The sequence below is a fragment of the Aethalodelphis obliquidens genome, unplaced genomic scaffold (genome assembly GCF_003676395.1).
Source record: "Aethalodelphis obliquidens isolate GAN/ISIS:26980383/991018 unplaced genomic scaffold, ASM367639v1 scaffold90, whole genome shotgun sequence".
Taxonomy (NCBI): domain Eukaryota; kingdom Metazoa; phylum Chordata; class Mammalia; order Artiodactyla; family Delphinidae; genus Aethalodelphis; species Aethalodelphis obliquidens.
The window spans coordinates 4,130,646-4,151,496 of NW_020838034.1; the positions used below are offsets into that span (position 1 = coordinate 4,130,646).

The 20,851-nt window shown below is 37.8% G+C and overlaps 1 pseudogene; it reads right to left on the reverse strand.

The window, feature by feature from the left end:
- Window positions 1-2,622: 2,622 nt before the first annotated feature.
- On the reverse strand, window positions 2,623-9,256 carry LOC113614056 (olfactory receptor 6K2-like; annotated as a pseudogene).
- Between the last annotated feature and the right edge of the window lie 11,595 nt (window positions 9,257-20,851).

A 20,851-nucleotide genomic window follows, 5' to 3' on the forward strand; every position in this document is an offset into this window, starting at 1 on the left:
TCTTCCATTTTTCCCAGCACCACTTATTGAAGAGGCTGTCTTTTCTCCATTGTATGTTGTTGCCTCCTTTAGAACCAACTACTTCTTAGAACATTCATACTGCAACCCTGGCCCAAGCCATCAACTCTTGCCTGGATTTTGCATAACCTCGAAGAGTGTCTGCTTTTCTCGTTGCCCTCTTTCAGTCTATCCTCAGCATTAAACTAAGATAAATCTTATTAAAAGGTAAATGAAATAGTTTTGCTTCTCTGCCGAAAACCCTCCAATGGGTCCCACTTTACTCCAAATGAAAAGCAAAAGCCTTTACAATGGTCTTTTAGTTCTTATGTAATCTGGCCCAAGAAAACTTTTTCTGACTTCATCATCTATGTCTCCACACCCACCCCAATCACTCTATCCACGTGCCACCTGGAATGCCCTTACATTAGAGCCTTTGCACTTCCATGCCCTCTACCTAGAACATTCTTCCTTGAAATATTCACATGCCTAGAACTTATTTTCTTGTACTTCTTTTGGCCATAATTCAAATAATACTTGCTGAGAGATGCCATTCCTGATTACCTTAGTTAAAATTAATCACATTCCAGCCCCAAAACTCCTTATTCGCTAACTGTATCTTATTGTTTTTTCTCCTTACCATCTCTTACTACCATTTAAAATATAATTGCATTTTATTTAGATTATTGTCCACCATCCTTTCATATATAGACTCCGTGAGTACAAGGATTTTTTTCTGTTTTTAAAATAGTTTTATATGTAATGCCTAGAACAGCAATTGGTACAGAGTTGGCATGTAATTCCCTCTTTAGAATTATATGATATATACCGTTTCTATTCCTCTCAGGTTGCTGTTACATACAGAGCAAGTTTCTTGAAATGCTTAAGACAGAGATAGTTCAAAGTCCCTATGGCTGATGGAAAAGATATAATTAGGTAACCATACTCATATTACAGAGGAAAAGTGGTGAAAGTGTTAATTGTGTCAGGCTATGAATATGTGCAAATGAATAGGTTAGAATAGTGATGGGAGGAGAAATTCTGAACTTATAAGTAAAATATCTAAGAAATTGTTTCCTAGCTGTATAATGATCAACATTTTAAAACCTTCAGCCTGCAATTAAGTTTTAGATTGTTCATACCTACTTGCCCTAAGGTAAATGAATTTAAAAGAGTAACAAACACTCTCTTTTTCTAGGAATCTAGATGCTCTGTTTCAATAGAAAAACCTCTGAAAATTTATTATTCAAACTGCAGGAAAGTTAACAAGAGCAAAATAATGTCAGCAATGGAACGGCAACTCATAGCATCTCCTCCTTTTTGCACCCTTCATAGATGTGACAGTACAGAAAATCAGAAGTCATGAAGCAATTCAATAGTTATTTATTAAGGCCATTATTATGTAGAGCCCAGTGCTAGGCACAGGGAGCAATGCACATATGAACCAATGACACAGTGTTTCAAGTTGGATGTATTAATGATAATTCAAGGTAGAAAGCAAGCAGTGTCATAAGAGTGGTACAGATAAAGTACAATGAAACTTCAGAGAAGTTACTGCCCATTGTCTCTGGAGTCCGAGTGTTGGGATTCCTGTCCTTGTTTGGCTACTTTTATGGGTAAATTACTTACCTGCTCTTTGTCTCAGTATTTTCAACTGCAAATTAGAAATGATGAGATGACTCATATTGTAAGTATTAAATAAAGTAAGAGATGTGAAACACTATGTGCTTGGCACATAGAGAAAATAAATTGCTAGTTATAATCAAAATAATTATTTATTCTCATTTGTTAAAGGGATGAATAAGTTAAAATATGCTTATTAGGAGAGTTTAAGAACAGCAAGTCAGTAATGCTGAGACAATACTATTAAGTGTTGCTGTGGTGAGAAAAGCATGGCAGTTTGAAGTCTGGACTCATTTTTGTTACTTGCTCTATCATTAGCCAACTATGTGAACATAAAAAGTCTGTTTGCTTCAATTTTTTTTCTTTTCTTGATCTGCATAATGGATGTGATAATATCAACTGCATGAGTTTGTTATGAGGAGTGAGTTAATCCAGTGAAAACTTGGCTTATATGCCATAGTTCTTATTAAAACCAGCCTCAAGTCCTCAAGCCCATGTTTGTTTGTACCAAAAACTCTTCCTAAATTAAAAGCAAGTAGAGTTCTAAAGGTATATAAATAAAGATTAGAAAATAAAGGTAAGTATATGATAAATATTTTTCATGTCTCAGAACAAATACAATTTCTCTTTGCAATTTTTCTTGATTTTCCAGCACAGTTACTACTTCTGCTATGATTTTATGGATTTTGTTGTTATTACTTTTTATATTGTACTTTTATGGGCCTCTCCAATTCTTTAGTGGAAACTCTTTTAGGTAGAAGTTCTATGTTTGTCCAGAATTTACCACACTGCTTGACATGTAAAATTTGCTCAGTAATGAGTTGTTCAATATGTTCATGCAGATAAGGTTTCTGACATTTAAAAAATGATGGAAAGTAGTTAACAGTGAACATAAATAGCCATCTTCAGATTACATGCTTCATTAGTTATGAAGGATTTTCAGTAAGTGATTATATATTCTTTCATTCATTTATTTATGTATTTAATATAATCTCCCCAAAATATCATAAAAATATAATAAGCAGGCTGGTGAGGTGGAAAGCAGTGTGAGAGAACTCACTTCTCAACCCTCAGCAATGTGAATTTTAAAAATCACTGTGAGACGTTCCACCAGTAGGTTAGCACCGTGATCTCCCCTCTGAATGGTGTCCTTACTTTTGATCATCAGACACTGCCGTACGCTGTTTCTTTTCCTTTTGCTTTTCTCTCAGTTTGGAATCTTCTTTATTCAACACACATGAACACACCCACACATGCACAGATACACAGTTTAGCTAGGAAAATTACATTCACAATTTGGAGTGAGGGCGTATTTAATCTTAGAACGTTTTTAAGCAGCGTAGTAAAGCAATAAGATCTAAGTTTTAAGAAATAAAGTAGTCTCAGTTGGGAGAGAAGATAGAAGGTGAGAAAGTACGGATGTAAAAAGTTAGTTTCAGCTATATACATTTTTAGGGACAATGATAAATTTTGAGGGACAAGGAAAGTGATAAATAAATTTTATATTTTAAGGCAGGACAAGAACTTTTCAGCATAAAATTCTCTCTGTGTGTCCATTTGGGCCTCCTCTCTCTCTCCTTAATGTGCGGTGTGCATCTGCATTACACATCAAAAAGAACTTCTCAAAGATGGGAGTGTCTGCTGGACCATAAAGATCGTTTTGTTTTGTTTTGTTTTCCTTTCTTCTGACCCTAGCAATGTAACTTCTTTAAAAAATATATTGTTCTTTCCCAACTCTGTAGGGAGTCATGATGACTTGATGCTTGTTTTGTAACTGCTTACCTGGACTATGTATCCTTGTTGAACTTTATGTAAAATATCAATGCCATTTTGATGCATGATACTTTGTCTCAAAAATGTATCTGACTGTGCCTTTGACTTCTAACAGGAGGAACAGTTCTCAGAGCTTTCTGAGAGCCTGTCTCCCTGGTTATAATTCTCAGTTTGGCTCAAATAAAGTTCCTTTTATTCTTCTTAACTTGATTGTTAATTGGACTTTTATTGAGAAATTGATTATATACTACAAAATCTTAAAGCAGACAAAACATAAGAAAACTGTGTAACCCTTTCATATGGAGATTTATGTAAATCAATTCTGTAACAATATTGCACTGAGAAAAGTACTGTTAAAATAATTAATCTATCAGTAATTTCATTCCTCATGTTTTATGAAAAACATTAAAAATATATACACTATTTAAACCCAGTTACATTTCTCGTATCCCTTGTCCCCTCTTCCCTTATTTTCTTACACTAAGTATACTTTCTGAAGACATTCCTTTACCAAGACCTCTCCACCCACAACCTATGTTTTTTCTCACATCTTCTCTCTTCTCTATCTGAATTCTTTATTGGATACCATTATCCTCTTCTTATAAGACATTTCCCTTTACTTCTGTCTCTGCATCTGACTTTTAAGTATCATAAGACTTAAGGGTGAGGATGAGGGCATGGCTATGGCACACTAGTGGGAAAGTGAGGCTGACTACCATAGGATTCCTGTAGGTGGGCTAGGGAAGAGTAAAAATCTACTAACATTTGCATAGTAATCAGCTTTATTATTGCATCCCCATGAGGCGTGAGCCTTGGAGAAAAGCACATTTTATGAAGCATGTATAAAGAGAAGAATCCACAAGAGAAAGAGTCCTCAAACAAAATAAGATTAAAAAAAATAAAGAGTCCAGCATCCTGAAATACAAGGGAGAAGAGGTTGAAAGGGAAGCATTGTTGTCCAATATGGTTGATCAGTTGTCTGGGACAATCAGAATGCAGCATGGTGATATTGGTTTATTTACTCAGTAGATATTTATTGATATTATTGCTTAATTAATAAGTACAATACATTTGATTACAGTGAAACCAAGGATTACATTTTTCAATTTATCATGAAAAAATATTGATTAGCTAATGAATGGGTTAGTTTTATTACTTTACTTTTTTTTAGAGCCAAGGTTTTTGTTTGTTCATTTATTGTACTTAAAATATTCTTCAGTGACCTTCTTGGCCTGAGATTCTTTGCCATAGTCCTTAACTACCACAGAACTGCAACCAACCCTTTTATGGGGTTTCTCTCTCTGTCAGTTTTAAAGAGGCCTATCCATTCTCCTCATTTCTAGTGGTCACTGATATTAATGAAGTTGATTTGGGGTTCAGCAAAACAGTCTCCACTAACTTGACACACACAGGCTCAATACAGGTAGACACAGGGCTTAGTGCCTGTTATTGACACAGACATGGAATTAATATTGTGTAGTACTGACAAGATATAAATCATACAAGGGATTCATAATAGAATTTGCTGAAAAACATCTAGACTGCTATTTATCAATACATGAATACTCAATTAGAAATTAGGGTTATTCTTCAAGTATATCCATTGTGGATACCATGGAGAGAACTTAGTCTTATGAAGATGGTTTTCAATTACCATATCTTACAAACAGAAGTCTTGACTCTGTTAAAATTAGTAAATTTTTACCCAGATTATTTCCACAAATTAAATTTACCTTGAATAAATTGAGTGGCAGAAAACTTAATCAAAAAAGTCAGATCCAAAATATGTCAAATTGAATAAAGTTTGAAATAAACTATTGAGTTCAGTTATTAGTGAATTTTTTTTTATTGGTGACTTTTGGGAGACCAGTTTCAGCAAAAGGCTGTTAGGAAAAGATGTATTGCAGGGAGTTGAGGATTAGAGGGCTCCAACAGTTATATAGACTCCCAACTACTAGATCTTACTTGAGGTCCCTGGTCTTATGAAAAATGATGTTAGCTTGACTTATGTGCTTTTTTATAGCTTCCTCTATCTCTTTATTCCTCAGACAGTTAATGAGGTTAAAAAAAGGGAGACAAAACTACAAAGGCCAGAGCAATGGTTATATCCCAGAATAAGAAGTAGGTGGCAGAGAAGTGTAGGTACATGAGAGCCACACTGCCAAAGAAAACCAGAAAGACAGTGAGGTGGGAGACGTATGTGGAAAATTCCTTGCAATGACCCTCAGCTGAACAAATACATAGAATTACAGCCACAATACCAACATAGGACATGAAAATGAGCATCACACCTGTAATGATCTCCACTGCATGGACAACATCCACTGCCTGAATCATGATGATGTCTTGTGTGTCTAGGCAGGCCAGGCTTGGCACTGGGAGGAAGTCACAAAAGATATGCTCAAGGTGATTAGAGCCACAAAATAGCAGTGTGGAGATCCAGGCAGTCTCAGTGAGGGGCATGATAAAGCCACAAATACAGCAGCTTAAAGTCAGCTGGGCACATAGCTTAGGGGTTATGATAGTGGGATAATGAAGAGGGCTGCAGATGGCCAGGTAGCAGTCAAAAGCCATAGCTGTCAAGAGACAAAACCTCACTCATGCCTGTGGAATGGAAGAAATACATCTGCAGGAGACAACCACTTAAGGAAATACTCTTGTCACTAAGCAGGCAAGACAGCACCTTTGGTATGGTAGCTGTGGTTTACCAGATCTCCAGGAAAGAAAGGGCACTAATAAAGTACATGGGAGTGTGGAGGTGAGTATTCAGCTGGACCACTGTGATGATGACTAGGTTTCCAACAACAATGAAAGCATAAATGAAGAGCAGTGGAACAAAACAGATGACAGGATCTCCCCAGGAATAAGGTAAAGCTGAGAAGATAAACTCCTGAGCAGTGGTTTAATTGGGGCTCTCCATCTCCAGGTGAGAAATGAGGATTTCAATTCCTACTGCACTCAAGCCTTCTAGGAGATGCTTACTATTGGACATAGAGTGAGTACACTTACCAAATGACAGCATCTGAATAAATCCCTGTATTGGGGCTATAGAAGAAGAAGGAATATTCCATATTCCATAGATGCTTACAACTAAAATTGGAGTATGGAAAAAAAAATACAGTCAGAAAACACAGCCAGTATTTTAGACCAATGATTCTCAAAATTCAGCATGCATCAGGATCACTTGGAGGGCTTGTTAAAACTGAGATTACGGGTCCCCATCCTGAGAGTTTCTAATTCAGTAGGTCTGGGGTAGGGTCAAAGAATTTTCATTTCTACCGGATTTCCAGGCAATGCTGTCTGCTGATCAGAGGACCATATTTTAAAACCACTGCATTTAGACAAAGAAAGAACTAGATGAGGTAGTGAAAGAATAGCAAGGTGATGTTTTTGCCCATATTCAAGTCTTATTGATTTTCTAAAAATCTCCCCATAACTGTTTCAAAATTCTTCCTTATAAACTCTCAGTTCCTCATCTGATTCTTGGCATATGATTTAATTGAACATTTTAATGATGAAGACAGACATCATTAATAAATTCCAACCTCTTCCTCCTTTTTCTGCCTCTAAATAACACACCCTCTCTTTCATCTCTCTTTTCCTTTTCCATCTTCTAGGAAAATGGATCTGAAATGTATTTTGTACCAGAAGCCTTTAGTCAAATTAAATAATTGATGGAAACTGACTATGTCAAGCAATAAATGCAAAGCTTTTCTAGTATAATTATATTGGGTGGTTGGGTGGAGAGAGAGAGCTGTAGTGTTCTGTAGAATACAGTTTAAATACAACACATTTTAATATATTGTCCTATTCATTTATCTCCTGTTCAGAACCATTTATTTTACTTTCTTTAATGATTTCCTCTCTTCTGCTATCAAATATGCACAAATCTTATCTTGAGAGGAAAGTCCTATCTCTATTCAGACTATTTCTCTCCTTTGTGTCAACATCATTATTTCCTATCATGTTAATACGTATTTACTGTCTTCATTCCCTCCTGAATCCCTTTGAATCAATTATCTTTCAACTTTCCATATCTCTTTTCTTAAATTATACCAATGACTTTCTGATTGAAAATTCAATGGCCTCCCTCTGTCTTTGTTGCCACTAACCTTTGAAGGTTAATCACCCAATCCTTGGAAGTCTTTCTTTCTTTTGCCTATTCCACACTACATTATACAGGTTTACCTCATTGGCTATTCTGTCTTCCACCTCCTAAGTTTATGGAAATAACACAAAATTCTATCTTTGTTCTTTGTTTCTCATTCCATCTTCCCTTCTTCAGAGACAACTCATTTATTCAAGTTTATTGATAAGCTCCTTAGGTTTTCAACTCTCATTAACTAATGTGACTCCAGAATTCCTTGTTTTGTATCTCAGTCCTGAGCCCCACATTTTCTTCAGGACTCTCCCACTTAGATGAATCACCTTGACCCAAAGTTGCCACCTCCACCTGTTATAGAGTGAATTGGGTCCTTCCCCCAAAATTCATATGTTGAAATTCTAACCCTGATACCTCAAAATGTGACTGTATTCAGAGATAGGGCCTGTAAAGAGATAATTAAATTAAAATGAGGTTATTAGGTTGGGCCCTAATCTGATATGACCAGTGTCATAAGAAGAGGAAATTTGGACACAGTTTCAGAAGGAGGCTCATAGGAAAATTCAAGGAAAGGCAGCCATCTACAAGCCAAGGAGAAAGTCCTTGGAAGACATCAACTCTGTCAAAACCTTGATCTCAGACTTCTAGCTTCCAGAACTATGAGAAAATAAATTCTTGTTCAAGCCATTCAGTCTGATACTTTGTTATCAGCCCTAGTAAATTAACACACCATCCTTACCCCCAACACTCAACCAATTTCCCTTGCTGATTTTCTTATTTTTGTTCTTCTAGATACCAACTTTACATATTTTTGCATCTATTGTCCCATCATGTCTCAAACCTAATTAATCATCAAAGTCTGCTTAACTTTTTTTTTGCTGTATTACCAATATCTTTTATTTCCATTGTCTTACCCCTAATTTAATGTCTAGTCATAATGTCTACACTATTGTAATGGGTTTCCAAATGCTTCTGGTCTTACTTTTCTCATACAAGCCTCCATTCCCTCAAGATTAATCTTGCTAGAGCATCAGTTTACTCATGTGACTCCCCTTCCACACCTGTACTTAAGTTTTACATTCTCATCATTTTCTTCCTCTAAATTGTTCCTTCTTTAAAAAGGAAACAATCTCAAATCCTCTAGGATAACACTTTTCTAATCACTGAGATAGGAAAAAATAAGCTCCCTTTTTGCCTGTCATTGATTAATAACCTTGTGTTGTGTGTGCATTAGGAAAGGGCACTTTATTAATGGTCTATTGTTTATATTAGCTATAGATATACTTGTTCATTGATTATGTGATTAAGTCTCATCAAACTCCCAACTACATCGTCTTTCTTTAATATTGCACTGAAACGATTTTTTGTTATTTCAGCAGAAAACAAAGCCATCTTATCTACTGTTGCTGTAAAAATTATTCATTACCAATCCAGTTTAGTAAACCTGTTATTAATCCAAACATGTCACTTTCATTTTCTGGTCTCTGAATATTCCTGAAAGAAATCTTTCCTGCCTGAAATATCCTCTTGTTCTTTCCAAGCTCTGCCTCCTTTATATATTTTTTTGAATTTTATTTATTTTTTTATACAGCAGGTTCTTATTAGTTATCCATTTTATACATATTAGTGTATATATGTCAATCCCAGTCTCCCAATCTGCCTCCTTTTTAAACTAACCAAATTCTACATATGTCTTTTCTAGTTTTAAAAAGCTAATCCCGGGCTTCCCTGGTGGTGCAGTTGTTGGGAGTCCGCCTGCCGATGCAGGGGACACGGGTTCGTGCCCCAGTCCGGGAAGATCCCACATGCCACAGAGTGGCTGGGCCTGTGAGCCATGGCCGCTGAGCCTACGCGTCCAGAGCCTGTGCTCTGCAACGGGAGAGGCCACAACAGTGAGAGGCCTGCGTACCACCAAAAAAAAAAAAAAAAAAAAAGGCTAATCCCACGTCTCTAATCACTCTATTTCCTGTAATATTTATATATCTATTTATCTTTTCCTCTTAAGATAATTTTCCCTTTTAAGTGTTCTTGAGTTTTCATATGCATATCTGATCTTTCCCATAAGTCTTGATGTCCTCAGTAATAGTCACCACATCTTGTGACTATGGTCCTATGAACTAAACTGGTCTACTAGTTCAAGAAAGTGCCCCTGAGCAGACCCAGATCTAATTCCCTATTCTATTGAAGAGATGTGGCCTAGCCAAAGAAAAGGTAAGGAAAATCGAACAAAAAGAAAAACTATTAGACTTTCCCCAGTGAACACTCTATCTTTATCCAAAGCGCAGTAAAGTCTAGTACAATTGTCAATGACGTTAATGCCTAACAGTGAACTGGAAATCTCACTTGATTCCTGAAACACTGATTCCTAAAACATTTCAGAAATCAATCACAATGCTCATTTGTTGTTTTAAAGCCATCCCATGAGTTTGACCCCTTTGTATCCCACCCATTTCTTGGGAAATTTAGTAACTGAAATCATTTTTCTTTGTACTAACTTGCCTTATAACAATCTTTCCTGATTTCTCCTTGCCCAGACGTCCCAACAGTTACTCACAGTATCTATATTCATACTAGGGCTGCCTATTGTCACGTGTGAGTATTTTTCTTTCTCTGGATATCTACCATTCCCCAAAATTAGTTAATTTACTGACCTTGTTGCTGTTGGGTTCCAAAGTTGGAAGAAACATGGGTGAAGACTCTATCTTTCTCTACCCTGATGTGGTCAACCAAGTAAAGCTACTGAGACAAGAGACAAGCATCTTTTTCTCTTCTGCTATGTTTCTACCCTGAGCTCTCCATCTAAACAATATTTCCTTCATCAGTCAGTGATTAAAAAGATCTGACTTTCCTGTAGAGCTCTCTCCATCTCCCACACACCTTTGTGTGGACAAGTATATCTTTTTTTTTTTTTTACATCTTTATTGGAGTATAATTGCTTTACAATGGTGTGTTAGTTTCTGCTTTATAACAAAGTGAATCAGTTATACATATACATATGTTCCCATATCACTTCCCTCTTGCGTCTCCCTCCCTCCCACCTTCCCTATCCCACTCCTCCAGGCAGTCACAAAACACGAAGTTGATCTCCCTGTGCTATGCAGCTGCTTCCCACTAGCTATCTACCTTAGGTTTGGTAATGTATATATGTCCATGCCACTCTCTCGCTTTGTCACAGCTTACCCTACCCCCCTCCCCATATCCTCAAGTCCATTCTCTAGTAGGTCTGTGTCTTTATTCCTGTCTTACCCCTAGGTTCTTCATGACATTATTTTTTTCTTAAATTCCATATATATGTGTTAGCATACGGTATTTGTCTTTCTCTTTCTAACTTACTTCACTCTGTATGACAGACTCTAGGTCTATCCACCTCATTACAAAGAGCTCAATTTCATTTCTTTTTATGGCTGAGTAATATTCCATTGTATATATGTGCCACATCTTCTTTATCCTTTCATCCAATGATGGACACTTAGGTTGTTTCCATCTCTGGGCTATTGTAAATACAGCTGCAATGAATATTTTGGTACATGACTCTTTTTGAATTATGGTTTTCTCAGGGTATATGCCCAGTAGTGGGATTGCTGGGTCATACAGTAGTTCTATTTGTAGTTTTTTAAGGAACCTCCATACTGTTCTCCATAGTGGCTGTATCAATTTACATTCCCAACAACAGTGCAAGAGGGTTCCCTTTTTTCCACACCTTCTCCAGCATTTATTGTTTCTAGATTTTTTGATGAATGGCCATTCTGACTGGTGTGAGGTGATACCTCATTGTAGTTTTGATTTGCATTTCTCTAACGATTAATGATGTTGAGCATTCTTTCATGTGTTTGTTGGCAGTCTGTATATCTTCTTTGGAGAAATGTCTATTTAGGTCTTCTGCCCATTTTTGGATTGGGTTGTTTGTTTTTTTGTTATTGAGCTGCATGAGCTACTTGTAAATTTTGGAGATTAACCCTTTGTCAGTTGCTTCATTTGCAAATATTTTCTCCCATTCTGAGGGCTGTCTTTTGGTATTGTTTATGGTTTCCTTTGCTGTACAAAAGCTTTGAACTTTCATTAGGTCCCATTTGTTTATTTTTGTTTTTATTTCCATTTCTCTAGGAGGTGGCTCAAAAAGGATCTTGCTGTGCTTTATGTCATAGAGTGTTCTGCCTATGTTTTCCTCTAAGAGTTTGAAAGTTTCTGGCCTTAGATTTAGGTCTTTAATCCATTTTGAGCTTATTTTTGTGTATGGTGTTAGGGAGTGGTCTAATCTCATACTTTTACATGTAGCTGTCCAGTTTTGCCAGCACAACTTATTGAAGAGTCTGTCTTTTCTCCACGGTACATTCCTGACTCCTTTATCAAAGATAAGGTGACCATATGTGCGTGGGTTTATCTCTGGGCTTTCTATCCTGTTCCATTGATCTTTCTTTCTGTTTTTGTGCCAGTACCATACTGTCTTGATTAATGTAGCTTTGTAGTATAGTCTGAAGTTAGGGAGCCTGAGTCCTCCAGCTTCATATTTCATTCTCAAGATTGCTTTGGCTATTCGAGGTCTTTTGTGTTTCCATACAAATTGTGAAACTTTTGTTCTAGTTCTGTGAAAAATGCCACTGGTAGTTTGATAGGGATTGCATTGAATCTGTAGATTGCTTTGGGTAGTAGAGTCATTTTCACAATGTTGATTCTTCCAATCCAAGAACATGGTATATCTCTCCATCTATTTGTATCATCTTTAATTTCTTTCATCAGTGTCTTATAATTTTCTGCATTTTTGTCTCCTTAGGTAGGTTTATTCCTAGATATTTTATTCTTTTTGTTGCAATGGTAAATGAGAGTGTTTTCTTGATTTCATTTTCAGATTTTTCATCATTAGTGTATAGGAATGCCAGAGATTTCTGTGCACTAATTTTGTATCCTGCTACTTTACTAAATTCATTGATTAGCTCTAGTAGTTTTCTGGTAGCATCTTTAGGATTTTCTATGTATAGTATCATGTCATCTGCAACAGTGACAGCTTTACTTCTTTTCCGATTTGGATTCCTTTTATTTCCTTTTATTCTCTGATTGCTGTGGCTAAAACTTCCAAAACAAGGTTGAATAATAGTGGTGAGAGTGGGTAACCTTGTCTTGTTCCTGATCTTAGTGGAAATGTTTTCAGTTTATCACCATTGAGGACAATGTTGGCTATGGGTTTGTCATATATGGCCTTTATTATGTTGAGGAAAGTTCCCTCTATGCCTACTTTCTGCAGGGTTTTTATCATAAATGGGTGTTGAATTTTGTCAAAAGCTTTCTCTGCATCTATTGAGATGATCATATGGTTTTTCTCCTTCAATTTGTTAATATGGTTTATCACATTGTTTGATTTGCATATATTGAAGAATCCTTGCAGTTCTGGAATAAACCCCACTTGATCATGGTGCATGATCCTTTTAATGTGCTGTTGGATTCTGCTTGCTAGTATTTTGTTGAGGATTTTTGCATCTATGTTTATCAGTGATATTGGCCTGTAGTTTTCTTCTTTGTGACATCCTTGTCTGGTTTTGGTATCAAGCTGATGGTGGCCTCATAGAATGAGTTTGGGAGTGTTCCTCCCTCTGCTATATTTTGGAAGAGTTTGAGAAGGATAGCTCTTCTCTAAATGTTCGATAGAATTCGCCTGTGAAGCCATCTGATCCTGGGTTTTTGTTTGTTGCAAGATTTTTAATCACAGCTTCATTTTCAGTGCTTGTGATTGATCTGTTCATATTTTCTGTTTCTTCCTGAATCAGTCTTGGCAGGCTGTGCTTTTCTAAGAATTTGTCCATTTCTTCCCAGTTGTCCATTTTATTGGCATAGAATTGTTTTTAGTAATCTCTAATGATCTTTTGTATTTCTGCAGTGTCAGTTGTTACTTCTCCTTTTTCATTTCTAATTCTATTGATTTGAGTATTCTCCCTTTAGTTCTTGATGAGTCTGGCTAATGGTTTATCAATTTTGTTTATCTTCTCAAATAACAGGCTTTTAGTTTTATTGATCTTTGCTATCATTTAATTTCTTTTTCATTTATTTCCGATCTGATTTTTATGATTTCTTTCCTTCTGCTAACTTTGGGGGTTTTTGTTCTTCTTTCTCTAATTGCTGTAAGTGCAAGTTTAGGTTGTTTATTCGAGATGTTTCCTGTTTCTTAAGGTAGGATTTTATTGCTATAAAATTCCCTCTTAGAACTGCTTTTGCTGCATCCCATAGGATTTGGGTCGTCATGTCTCCATTTTCATTTGTTTGTAGGTATTTTTTAATTTCCTCTTTGATTTTTCTTCAGTGATCACTTCGTTATTAAGTAGTGTATTGCTTAGCCTCCATGTGTTTGTTTTTTTTAAAGATCTTTTCCTGTAATTGATATCTAGTCGCATAGCATTGTTGTTGGAAAAGATACTTGATACAGTTTCAATTTTCTTAAATTTACCAAGGCTTGATTTGTGACCCAAGATATGATCTATCCTGGAGAATGTTCCATGAGCACTTGAGAAACTTGCTGGTCATTGAGTGAAGCTGGGTGCTGGTGTTGAGATGGATATCTCTGGGATATTTTCGCCGTTTGATGTTATGTGTAGCTGGGAGGTCTCTTGTGGACCAGTGTCCTGAAGTTGGCTCTCCCACCTCAGAGGCACAGCACTGACTCCTGTCTGCAGCACCAAGAGCCTTTCATCCACATGGCTCAGAATATAAGGGAGAAAAAGTAGAAAGAAAGAGTTAGTAGAAGTAGAAAGAAGGAAAGAATGAAAGAAAGAAAGAAAGAAAGAAAGATAGGAGGGAGGGAGGGAGGGAGGCAGGGAGGAAGGAAGGAAGGAAGGAGGGAAGGAAGGAAAAAAGAAAGAAAGAAAGAAGATAAAGTAAAATATAATAAAGTAAGATAAAATATAATAAGGTTATTAAAATAAAAAAATAATTATTAAGAAAAAATTTTTTCTTTTTTTAAAAGAAGAAGAAAAAAAAAAAAACGGACGGATAGAACCTTAGGACAAATGGTGGAAGCAAAGCTATACAGACAAAGTCTCACACAGAAGCATCCACATACACACTCACAAAAAGAGGAAAAGGGGAAAAAATAATAAATTTTGCTCTCAAAGTCCACCTCCTCAATTTGAGATGATTCGTTGTCTATTCATGTATTCCACAGATGCAGGGTACATCAAGTTGATTGTGGAGCTTTAATCCGCTGCTTCTGAGGCTGCTGGGAGAGATTTCCCTTTCTCTTCTTTGTTCCCACAGCTCCCAGCAGCTCAGCTTTGGATTTGGCCCCGCCTCTGCGTGTAGGTCGCCGGAGGGCGTCTGTTCTTCGCTCAGATAGGTCGGTGTTAAAGCAGCTGCTGATTCGGGGGCTCTGGCTCACTCAGGCTGGGGGGAGGGAGGGGCACGGAGTGCGGGGCAAGCCTGCGGCGGCAGAAGCTGGCATGACATTGCAGCAGCCTGAGGTGCGCTATGCGTTCTCCCGGGGAAGTTGTCCCTGGATCCCGGGACCCTGGCAGTGGCGGGCCGCACAGCCTCCCCAGAAGGGAGGTGCGGAGAGTGACCTGTGCTCGCACACAGGGTTCTTGGTGGCGGCAGCAGCAGCGTTAGCGTCTCATGCCCATCTCTGGGTTCCGCACTTTTAGCCAAGGCTTGGACCAGTCTCTGGAGCTCCTTTAAGCGGCGCTCTTAATCCCCTCTCCTCGCGCACTAGGAAACAAAAAGGAAAGAAAAAGTCTCTTGCCTCTTTGGCAGGTCCAGACTTTTCCCTGGACTCCCTCCCGGCTATCCGTGGTGCACTAACCCCCTGCAGGCTGTGTTCACGCCACCAACCCCAGTCCTCTCCCTGCGCTCTGACCGAAGCCCGAGCCTCAGCGCCCAGACCCACCCACCCCGGCAGGTGAGCAGACAAGCCTCTCGGGCTGGTGAGTGCTGGTTGGCACCAATCTTCTGTGTGGGAATCTCTCCGCTTTTCCCTCCGCACCCCTGTTGCTGCACTCTCCTCCGCGGTCCCGAAGTCCCCCCCTCCGCCACCCGCAGTCTCCGCCCGCGAAGGGGCTTCTAGTGTGTGGAAACCTTTCCTCCTTCACAGCTCCCTCCCACTGGTGCAGGTCCCATCCCTATCCTTTTGTCTCTGTTTTTTCTTTTTTCTTCTGCCCTACCCAGGTACGTGGGGAGTTTCTTGCCTTTGGGGAGGTCTAAGGTCTTCTGGCAGCGTTCAGTAGGTGTTCTGTAGGAGTTTTTCCACGTGTAGATGTATTTCTGGTGTATCTGTGGGGAGGAAGGTGATCTCCGCTTCTTATTCTTCTGCCATCTTCCCCTCCTGACACGTCTTCTTAGGAGGCTTCTGGTATCTGCTAGACATATGGCATTGACCTGGTGGGGACTCTACACTGAGGAATTTGAGTGATATTCTGTAATAATACTTGAGATGATGGGAGGTCACACAGGTTTTTCCAGGCATTTTTTCCCATATTAAGAGTTCTCTCGCTTCCCACTTATCTCATTTCCCGTTTAGCTTATCTCATTATAACAATGAAGCGTTGCACATTCTAGAAAAACACTGATCCTCTGGAAGTGTTGAGAGCCTGACAAATCACTTTGTATCTCTATGATGGCCCTAACCATCAACCACTTGGCCGCTAAGAATCACAAAAAGGTCACAATTTTTTTTTTCCATTTCTTTCGTCCATCTTTTAAAATTTCAACTGCACAGTATGGATTTAAGAGCATTGTTCTGACTTCCTCTTATTTGGGCCAATAATGTGTGTGCTTTCTGCTGCTGAAACTCAGCTTCTGTTCACTGGTGCCAAATAGAAACACAGAGACAGGGTTTTGGTTGAAGTAGAAAAGAGTAGCTTTTATTGCTTTGTCAGGCAAAGGGGACTACAGTGGGCTAATGCTCTCAAGACTGTGTGACCCACTGATTTATCTTCCTACTTAAACAAAAGAATTTTTGAGTAGTAAGGAGTTTTATAGTGTTTAAGGAGCAGGGTATGATCAGCTCTTGGAAAATTCTCAGACTGGTTGACATCAAGGTGAAGTTTCAAGCATCATCAACCTTCTGGTTTCAACCTGTCTAGGGTCTATGTTATTATGGTCAGCAGTTTTCATCTGGAAGGCGTCTGCTCCCTGTAAAAACAACTTAGGAATGTGTGTCAGGCCTTTATCTATATCTTTCAGGGAACTGGGAGTTTGGTGATTCTGCTGTGTGGTGGATTTATAGTCTAAATAGCTACCAGTTGTTCAGCCCAATAGCTATTCTTTATTTCTACATCTTCACATTTCCTGATCATTAACTCTTTTTTTCTTTTATGGTAGAGAGATTTTTTATTTATTTTGTTTTTACATCTTTATTGGAGTATAATTGCTTTACAATGTTGTGTTAGTTTCTGTTGTTCAACAAAGTGAACCAGCTATATGTATACATATATCCCCATATCCTCTCTCTCTTGCGCCTCCCTCCCACCCTCCCTATCCCACCCCCCTAGGTCGTCACAAGGCACCGAGCTGATCTCCCTGTGCTATGCAGCAGTTTCCCACTAGCCATCCACTTTACATTTGGTAGTATATATATGTGTCAATGTTTCTCTCTCAGTTCGTCCCAGCCTCCCCTTCCCCCACTGCATCCTCAAGTCTGTTCTGTATGTCTGTGTCTTTATTCCTGCCCTGCCACTAGGTCCATCAGTACCATTTTTCTAGATTCCATATATATGCATTAACATACAGCATTTGTTTTTCTCTTTCTTACTTACTTCACTCTGTATGACAGACTCTAGGTCCATCCACCTCACTACAAGTAACTCAATTTTGTTCCTTTTTATGGCTGAGTAATATTCCATTGTATATATGTACCACATCTTCTTTGTTCATTCCTCTGTTGATGAACACTTAGGTTGCTTCTATGTCCTGGTTATTGTAAATAGAGCTGTAATGAATATTGTGGTACACGACTCTTTTTGAATTATGGTTATCTCAGGGTATATGCCCAGTAGTGGGATTGCTGGGTCATATAGTAGTTCTATTTTTCATATTTTAAGGAACTTCCATACTGTTCTCCATAGTGGCTGTATCAATTTACATTCCCACCAACAGTGTAGGAGGGTTACCTTTTCTCCAAACCCTCACCAGCATTTATGTTTCTAGTTTTTTCAATGATGGCCATTCTGACTGGTGTGTGGTGATACCTCATTGTGGTTTTGATTTGCATTTCTCTAATGATTAGAGATGTTGAGCATCTTTTCATGTGTTTGTTGACAATCTGTATGTCTTCTTTGGAGAAATGTCTATTTAGGACTTCAGCCCATTTTTGGATTGGGTTGTTTGTTGTTTTGATATTGAGCTGCATGAGCTGCTTGTATATTTTGGAGATTGATCCTTTGTCAGTTGCTTTGTTTGCAAATATTTTCTCCCATTCTGAGGGTTGTTTTTCATCCTGTTTATGGTTTCTTTTGTTGTGCAAAAGCTTTTAAGTTTTATTAGGTCCCATTTGTTTTTTTTATTTTTGTTTTTAGTTCCATTACTCTAGGAGGTGAATGATCATTAACTCTTGAGTCAGCCTTTTACTTCAAAAAACGAGGACATTGGGGCTTGCATATGGTTTAATTTCTGCTGCAGAAACAGCCGAAGAGTTTCTAGTAACAGGAGAAGGAAATGTCCTGACTCATGGTCGTTCCTGTCACGTGTCCTCTATCTCCTGGTCTGTGGATTGGGACCCTCTGAAGTACCTAAAGTCCCTCTCTCCCCTTTACATTTAGATCATACAACACGTCCACATAAGCAGCACTAAAGTCTGTAATGGAAATGCATGAAAACCTACTGGTTATTGTGGTGCTCTTGCCAAATCCTCCTTGATTTTCCCTGACTTACTCCTGCATATTCAGATTTTTTTTTTATTTTTAATCTAGACTTCAACTGTCTACTCCACAAACCTAGTTTGAATTAACTCAATCAGTTTTATTCTCCCTTCAGGTGACCTCAAATCATCTACTAAATGTACCAGGTCTTTGGGATCATTTTTCATTTCATGGTCTCATCCTATTTACAGATCAGATAGTGGGCTAACACAATATTATCTACTGATTGATTTCATTTATTTGACATCTCAGGATTATTTTTCAAATTGTTTCCATTGTACTATATGGGAAAAATGTGGAAAAAATATTTATTAAGTCCTCAACCCTTCTAGAAGCTCATTGCTCTTCCAGAATTTGAAGGATTCGTTGCAGTGATGATATGAGCCCATTACTCACTTGTAATTCTGTGAATAATTCTGAAAGGCAAGTGTAATCATGAAAGTGTATCATAGAAGTAGTGGATCCTTGTCATAGGCAAGAGGATAACAAGGGCAAAATTTATTTCCAAATACGCTAGGAAGAAATTACATGTAAATAATAATTTTATGCCTCTGGTATGTCAACTATTAATAACTATGTAAATATTTTACATAGTATTGAAACTAGAGGCAACATTACAGGCAATTTTTCTCCATCCAGGAAGTACAGTCAAGTATTGGTAGTGATAGATGCTTCTAACCAAGATCTGCCACTATACAGACTGCCAACAAACACATGAAAGAATGCTCAACATCATTAATCATTAGAGAAATGCAAATCAAAACTACAATGAGATATCATCTCACACCAGTCAGAATGGCCATCATCAAAAAATCTAGAAACAATAAATGCTGGAGAGGATGTGGAGAAAAGGGAACACTCTTGCACTGCTGGTAGGAATGTGAATTGGTTCAGCCACTATGGAGAACAGTATGGAGGTTCCTTAAAAAACTACAAATAGAACTACCATATGACCCAGCAATCCCACTACTGTGCATATACCCTGAGAAAACCAAAATTCAATAAGAGTCATGTACCAAAATGTTCTAAATGATCTAAATAGACATTTCTCCAAAGAAGATATACAGATTGCCAATAAACACATGAAAGGATGGTCAACATCACTAATCATTAGAGAATTTTAAATCAAAACTGCAATGATGTATCACCTCACACCAGTCAGAAGGGCCATCAACAAAAAATCTACAAACAATAAATGCTGGAGAGGATGTGGAGAAAAGGGAACCCTCTTGTACTGTTGGTGGGAATGTAAATTGATACAGCCACTATGGAGAACAGTATGGAGGTTCCTTAAAAAACTAAAAATAGAACTACCATATGACCCAGCAATCCCACTACTGGGCATATACCATGAGAAAACCATAATTCAAAAAGAGACATGTACCACAATGGTCATTGCAGCACTATTTACAATAGCTAGAACCTGGAAGCAACCTAAGTGTCCATCAACAGATGAATGGATAAAGAAGATGTGGCACATATATACAATGGAATATTACTCCGCCATAAAAAGAAACGAAATTGAGTTATTTGTACTGAGGTGGATGGGCCTAGAGTCTGTCATACAGAGTGAAGTAAGTCAGAAAAAGAAAAACAAATACCATATGCTAGCACATATATATGGAATCTTAAAAAAAAAAAACTAACACACCACTGTAAAGCAATTATACTCCAATAAAGATGTTAAGAATAATGTATAGTTCTGATCAACCTAGGGGCAGGACAGGAATAAAGATGCAGACATAGAGAATGGACTTGAGGACAATGGGAGGGGAAGGGTAAGCTGGGAGGAAGTGAGAGAGTAGCACTGACATATATATACTACGAAATGTAAAAGAAATAGCTAGTGGCAAGCAGCTGCATTGTACAGTGAGATCAGTTTGGTGCTTTGTGAACACATAGAGCAGTGGGATGGGGAGGGTGGGAGGGAAGTGCAAGAGGGAGGGGATAAGGGGATATATGTATACATACAGCTGATTCAGTTTGTTATGCTGCAGAAACTAATACAAGATTGTAAAGCAATTATACTCCAATAAAGATGATAAAGAATATTTTTATATAGAAAAAACTAAAATAAATTAACCTCCTCAACCTCAAGAGCTGTAGAGCGGATGTTTTAAAACTGAAATAAATTTAAAGTGTTTTTATTTTCAAGATGCTGTCACAATCCTGTTTCAAGTTCCCTTTAACCTTGTAGCTTCTGAAAAATGGATTACTTCATATAAACATGTTTGCCTTGTAGGTTATTTTTATATTTATACTCATGATCTTTATTCTAAGTGCCTCTTGTTATAAATACAAAATTACTACAGTTGAGTGATAAACTAGATTATTTGACTTGGGAGTCCAATAAGTAAGGTGGGAGTCCAATAAGTAAGGTGGGAGTCCAATAAACTATATTATTTGACTTGGGAGTCCAATAAGTAAGGTGGGGTGAAAGAGCTGTGCTTAAAAGAAGAAAATAGAAGACAGAGTTAGTATGAGGTGACTTATTAGAAGGGAGAAATAATAATATATTTTGACT